The following is a 7337-nucleotide window of genomic DNA, read 5'->3' as shown; positions in this document are numbered from 1 at the left end:
ATGATCAGAACAGCTTTTGGCTGCTGGCAGTCGGTGGAGTACCGGCCAGTGGTGCCCCGTGAAATAAATTCCCAAAGATAGACAGAGGCGGAGCCAGTGGGGCCACCCAGGCCCAGCCCTACTGCCCATCTAGGCTCCGCCTGGTTTCTGCTAGGCCTCCGGAAACAGGAGCTGCTGGCCGGAAACCACCATGACCACCAGTCACAGGGACAGAGATAAAGCTACTGGCTAGCCCCACTCCAGGAACCTGACCGGACAGAACTTGGGTGGGAGGGGGGCAGTGCCTGGCCAGGACTTGAGGTGAAACCCCTCAGATCCCTATCTCCATCCCCACAGTCTCAGAGTTGGCAACTCTGGGGCCCTGGGGACCTGTAGGGAGGTGGGAGGAAGTGGATGTCAAGTCCTGTAGCCTAGACCTGCCCTTGGACACCCCTGCCTACCAGTCCCTCCAAATCCAAGCCTGGCCTATACTCACTACGTCCAGCATCAGGCTGCCGTCTCCATCTGCAGCCGTGCTGTCCTTCCATCTGACCTGCATGATTGAGCCTCCTGACACCACTCCCATCCCATCCCTGCCACCAGAAGGAATAGGGAGATAGATGTCTAGACAAGGCTAGGGACACATATTCCTAAGGAGTCCAAAGACCCAGCTGGAAAAGCCTAATATTAGGCAGTTTTGCCACCTGTTGAAGGCTTGGGGACAATGCCTGGCCTCTCTAAGTCTGCTTTCTGTAAAGTAGGGCAATATTACACTTTCCTTACAGAGTGAAATCCTTGGACGATGGGTCCCAGCAGCCCCAGGGATGGAGAACTTGAAACAGCTGTTGAGTTAGGGGGTCAAGTTCAGTGCAGCCCTTGCCTTCCTCAGTAGTAACCCAGACCCCGAGCACAGGGGTCCCAAGAACCAGATCTGAGGTTGGTTCACACTGTACCCTTAGGGTCAGAGGGGAGCAATCTCACTCTGGGCCTACTGGAAGAGCCAGCTTGAAGCACAGCCCTCCTTGGTAGCCTTCACTGCCCTGCACCCCAGGACAAGCTGATCTACCCTATATGCTGATAAGGAATCTTCTTCCTCATGAGCTACTTACTAGCAAGGAGAAAATGGTCCTGGGCAGGGCACCAACCCTCTATGCAAGCAGGCCTGCTTTCTGGATGTCCCCTCCCAACACTCAGTACCATTCCCTCCCTCTTGGATAAAAAACACACACTCACACACACATAAACTCACTCATACACATGCTTTCACACACACATTCTCACATGCACATACACTGATTCATACATATGCTCTCTCTCTCTCTCTCTCTCACATACACACACAGACAGACATTTACTCATACACACACTGTCACACACACTCACACACATTCATAACACACATACACTCAGACACATTCACACTCTCATACACACTCATATACACACTCACTCACACATATATTCACATACACACTCACAAACATACACTCACAGACAGACAGACAGAAAGACACACACACACACACACACACACACACACACACACACACACACACAGAGTCACTGACATTCCAGTAGGAACTCTCTCAACTGCCTGACGCCGTGTTGGGGGTGGTGAGACCCACATCTTCTGCTCTCCTCCTGAGCAGCTGAGGCTGCTTCAGTCTCCTTGACCTTGTCTTGAACCTAAACAAAAGATCTTGTCCCTCCTCTCCCAGTGGATTTCATGTCCAGCGGCTGGAACAGGAGGCCCCAGAGATGGACTGCTTGTGACAGGAGTGAGTGGGTGCTGAATGTGACCCATCCCTGTGCCCTCCTCCATGACACTCACAGCATACGCTAGAGGGGCCAGCCCCAAATGAGGGAGAAGAGAAGGGTTGAGAGAAGACAGAAGAGGAAGGCCGTCACTGCCCAGCATGTTGCTTCATGCCACAGCCACCTTTCCTCACACTCCTCATCTTCCTCCCCCATGTCACTTCTTCTTCCTCCCTTCCCTTCCCTTCGCTTTCTTCCCCCCTGCTCTTCTTTCTCTATATTCTCCTCCCTCTTACTTTTCCTCTTCCTCTCCCTTTTCATCCCATCCTCAAGAAGCCAGGTTTATAGTTAGTTGGATAGACCATCAGACCTGTGTCTTCTCCATCCTCCATCAGCCCTGGCACTGGGGAAATACAGCAGAGGACCATTTGAAGGTGCTAAATGACCCAAGTGGGACCAAAGACACAATTTTCTTTTCTTGATAGTCATCCTGCAAAAGTAAGCCAGCCACATGAGACTATAGGGATGGCTCAACGGGCACAAGGGCCCAAGCGTGGCTCCCCAGCACTCATGGGGGCTCAGTGGCACACATCTGTAACCCAGCACTGGACTGGTAGAGAGAGGCAGAGCCCTAGAGTTCATTAGCCAGCATCCGAGCTCAATCTCTGTGCTCTAGGTTCAATGAAAGACCCTGTTTCAGAGCTCACAACCATCTGTAATGTGATCTGATGCCCTCTTCTGGCATGCCGGCAGAGCAACATATACATAATAATAAATAAATCTTAAAAAAAAAAAAGACCTTTAAAAAAAAATAAGGTGGAGAACCATTGAGGAAGACACTTGATGTCAGATTCCACACAATGGAGTTCAATAGTCTTTTCTTTACTATGGCCCTGTAAAATAGATACTAGAACGCCCATTAGACAGATGCAGAAACCGAGGCTCTGGAAGTTGAACACCTGGTCAAAGGTCATGGAACAAGTAGTTCTCAAGTTTGCCTGTGGCTGGAAGAGAGGCTCCCCAAAGTCTAAGGGCTTGGCCCAGATCCCACCTGAAGACTCCAGCTCTTGAGATCTGCCAGGCCTGCCTTATAAGCCCAAAGGCCGGGTGACCAGCTCCGGTCCTGGGCCGGGCCTTGTAGGGAGACATGGCCCTGCTGCCAAGGACTCGGTCCCAGGACAGCCTCTCCTGCTTGGCTAAATTTAGCGGCTGTGTGGGTATGGAGGGGGTCAGTGCCCATCCTGGAGCCACTGCCCAGGCCTGGAGGACAGCCTGAGCTCTTAACAGGGTGGGTAGCATCCGCTCCAACTGGTCTCCTTAGCCACTCAGGGTCCCAAAGGCTTATCCCTAGCAGTTTGACTCCCATACCCTGGTGTCTTCGGGGAGTCACCTCAACACTCAACAGCCCCTCTACTGCTGTTGGGACAGAGGTCTTGACCTAAGAGTCAAGGGGAGGTCTATGGAGAAGGTTGGGTACCAGCCATGGCCCCAGGCCTAGCTTCTCTCCATTGTCTGAATTTTTCAGATCTCCTCCCTCCCACGGTGGGCCATGACCAGGCTGGCGCCAATCCTTCAGTGCCCGAGGCATCATGAGCTGCTAGTCCATTTCTATTCTTTCTGGATCTTTCTCCACAGAACACTTCTGTCCAGTAATAAGGGGTTTCTGGCTGACTCGGGTCCCTCTCCCCAAACACTAAGCACTCACTCAGGAGGCTTATTTCTTCATCAGCTCTCAAGGTTGTGGCCCCTGTGCCGCCATAGGCAGCACAGGCCCACATGCCTCTTGTACGGCTCTTTCTTATTTATTTAAGATATTGTCTCATGTATCCTAGAACTTACCTTGCACTTGCCATGTAGTGGGGAATGGCCTTGAGCTTTGGATCCTCCCACCTGTACTTCCCAAGTGCTGGTATTACGGACATGCACCACCAAGTGCAGTTTATGCAGAGATGGAGATTAAACCCCAACCTCAGGTATTGTACATGCCAGGCAAACACCCTAACAAGCAAGCTACACATCTGGCTCCTTTTTATTTATTTATTTATTTATAAGTCAAACTAAGTTGAGGTGGAATTCGATTTTTTTTTTCCACATTTGACAGTTTGATAAATTCTGACAAATACATGTAGCTATTCTCTCTGACCCATCATTCTTTTTGTTTGTTTGTTTTGTTTTTGTTTTTCGAGACAGAGTTTCTCTGTGGAGCCTTGGCTGTCCTGGACTCACTTGGTAGACAGGCTAGTCTCAAACTCACAGGGATCCATCTGCCTCTGTCTCCCGACTGCTGGGATTAAAGGTGTGTGCCACCACACCCGGCGACCCATCATCCTTGAAGGGTCCCTCCTATCCCCTCTCACTTTTGTTTTTTGAGGGGTTCTCTGTGTAGCCCTGGTTGTCCTAGATCTTGACCTGTAAATCTGGTTAGCATTAAATCCAGAGATCTGCCCACCTCTGCTTCCTTAGTGCTGGGATAAAGGTGTGTGTCACTATGGCAGGATCCTCCTACCCTGTTGTAGTCACTCCTTTCCCAGAACCTAGGTCCAGCAACCACTGATCTGCCATTTATATTTATCCTGTTTTTTGCGGAATTCCATGGAGGAGAAAGCACACGGGATGAACTCTATTTGTATCTGGCCTCTTTCATCCAACACAATGATAACGTCTGGTTTTTGTTTTTGTTTTTTTCCTTTTTTGATACAGGTTTTCTCTATGTAGCCTTGGCTGTCCTGGACTCACTTGGTAAATCAGGCTAGCCTCAGACTCACAGGGATCCATCTGCCTCTGCCTCGTGAGTACTGGATTAAAGGTGTGTGACACCATGCCCGGGTCAATGATTCTTTCTTTCTTTCTTTGATACAGGATTTCATTTTGTAGCCCAGGCTGGCCCAGACCTTTGCTGAAATTCTTCTGCCCCAACCTATAGTGTTGAGGTTTTAGATGCGTACCACCACGCTGACCTATCACAATTATTTTACACTCAGTTGGTAGAGCATGAGACTCTTAATTTCAGGGTCATGGGTTCGTGGCCCATGTTGGGCACCGGCTGTGGTTCTCCTCTTCCTTGGGGCTGGGGGCTGTTGGCCAAGAGCATCCCACCAAGACAGGAGGAGCAGAAGATGAGAAGCAGGGGCTGGAAGGCCGTAAACAGGACAGAGATCAAACACTCCAGGGACCGCTTCAGGACCTAGTTCAATTTTACTCAGGGAGAACAAAGGCTCTATAGCCCTTGGGGAGTGGGTGGGGGCTTCCAGGATAAGTGTTCATAATTGGTTGAAAGCAGGCACTTCAAGGACGCTCCCAGCACATGTACGGGAACACAGTACCTAATTATACTATAGGTGCAGGGAGGGGGAGGGCTAGTAGGGAGTTGTGTCAAGGGCCATATATCAAGTGTGGTTAGGGGCATCTGTGTCTAAAGACACTCGCCAGATGGAGTCAGGAAGAGAGCCAGAGGCCCTGCTGGGGAGGAGTCCTGCACCTAATGCTTCCAAGCTCAGAGTGGCTCTCTGGACTGGGAGAACTGTACCCTCAAACAACAGGGTTCTTCCAACCCTGTATATGTTGGTAATTTGTGCCACTTTGTTGCTGAAGATTTTCTGTTGTACAAACATATCATGGGAGATTCATCCATCTGAAGATGGACTCTGTAGTCCCAGAATGGTCAAAGTGCGCAGCCTTTTGGGCGCAGGTCTTGGGATGCCTATATTCCTTTCTCTGTTCTGCTGTTCATTTTGCTTTTCCGTTTCTCAATAACACAGCCCCAACTTACTCCCTCCTCCTGAAGAGGGGGCCTGAAGAACACAAAATCTTGGTTTCCAGAGAAGCAAGGGGACCCAGGGGCATTTTGCCAGCTGCCACCTTGGAACCAGAGAGGAGAATGCCAGGGTTGCCCGGGAATTCCCTCCTGGGTGAGGTGAGGGAACCTTGCTGTTTACCTTGGCCGCCCTGCCTTGGGCTGTAGACACCATGCTGTGCGCTGGACAGAGATGGATTTGGACGGGCCTTGGTGGGGGTGGAGGCAAAATGGACCATGCCACCATGCCCCAGAGAGTGCTGGGGATGCTGGAGCCTCATGCCTCTTCTGCAAGTTCCCTTAAGGCTTAGGCTATCTTATCTTCCACATCCTGTCACAATAAACCCAGATAGGCCCATGGGTTCCTCATTTGTTAGTCCTTGCCCTGCCCGTGTCACGGGGCTCATTAAGACCATAGGAAGTCAAGGTTTTATATTTGAGAGGGTTTTCAGATATCTGTACAACCAAGAACACCTCTGACCATTCTATTGGAGGAATAAATCCTTGGGAGTTCCTTGGGGTGAGAGCTATCTCCTTCGCCACAACTAGCTTCATAGGTGTGTGATAAGGTAACAGGCCCACACAAAGAAAAGCCCTGCACGTGACACTGGATTTCTGGTTTTCTTCCTTCCTCTAACCCCAGGGCCTCAAATTGCCCTGCTACTGATTTCTATCCCCAGCCTAGCTCGGTGGCTAATTTGTGGGCTCCAGGTTTTCTCTTTCCAATGGGCTCTGCAAATGAAACAGTCTGTCCTGCCTCTTCCTTGTGTTGCAGGGTCCCAGGACAGCTAAGCTTAGGACTGGAGATGGGATATAGATTGCTAGATTACTGGGGACCAAGGGGATAAAACACATAGCAAGAAAGAAACCCCACGGAGAGTCACAGGAATTTCAGATATTTGCCAGGGACTCTGAGGTCCAGCAGGCTTCTGAGAAGCAGGCTCCAGGCCCAATTCTATCTCATCCCATCTCCAGCTCCTTTTTCTTTGAGGTGACATGTTAATCATAAAATATGTGATTGAACAGTGTTGAGCACAGTTCTTAAACTGCCAACCAGTGGAGCAGTAAGTAGGCTGCCCTACAAGGCTCAGGCTCACCCCATTTCTGCTATTGGGGTGTGGTTCTGGTATTGTGATTCTAACTTAGTGTTTCTCAAAGCTCCATCTTTGAGTAAGAGATGGATTCTGGGTTTGGGATGGGGTTTGGCTTTGCTGGTTCCAGGTGGATGGGCCCCTGGTAGCCACAGAGATAGGGGCCCACAGTTCACACAACACACTGCTAGCTCCAATCTCCCAGACACATGCCTTTATTTCTCTACCAGAAAGCACATCAGCAGGTGGGCACAGGGCTCTGTTCCTGCCAAGCCCTCCCTCCAACTCTATTTCTTTCTGAGGCCCCTCCAGAACCCGCCAGAGGAAAGGGAGGATGCGCAGGAGAGCGGGCTGCCACACAAGGAGTTCATCTGTCTGCAAGGCGGGCTGAGGGGGCTTTGGTTACTGGGGATCAGGACAGTGATGTGATTCTTGATTTATATACAAAATAATCAATCACATTATACACACATAGGGAAGAGCTAGGTCACCCGGACAGGCGCTTTCTCCACTTTCTGTGCTACTTAGCTAGTTTTTGTTAAAGGAGAAAAAGCAGAGTTAAGAGAGAAAAAAAAAAAAAAAAAAAAAAAAAATCCCAAATAACACCCTTCCCCATGAGATACTTTCTTTCAGTGGGGAGGTAGGGGAGCAAGTCCCTTGTGGGACACGGCCTCACACCAGGCTGGGTGGCAGGACAAGCTGCCATGGACCCAGGGATG

Source organism: Acomys russatus, chromosome 16, assembly GCF_903995435.1.
Source record: "Acomys russatus chromosome 16, mAcoRus1.1, whole genome shotgun sequence".
In the NCBI taxonomy this organism is placed as follows: Eukaryota; Metazoa; Chordata; class Mammalia; order Rodentia; family Muridae; genus Acomys; species Acomys russatus.
Note: the sequence above shows the minus strand (reverse complement) of the source record.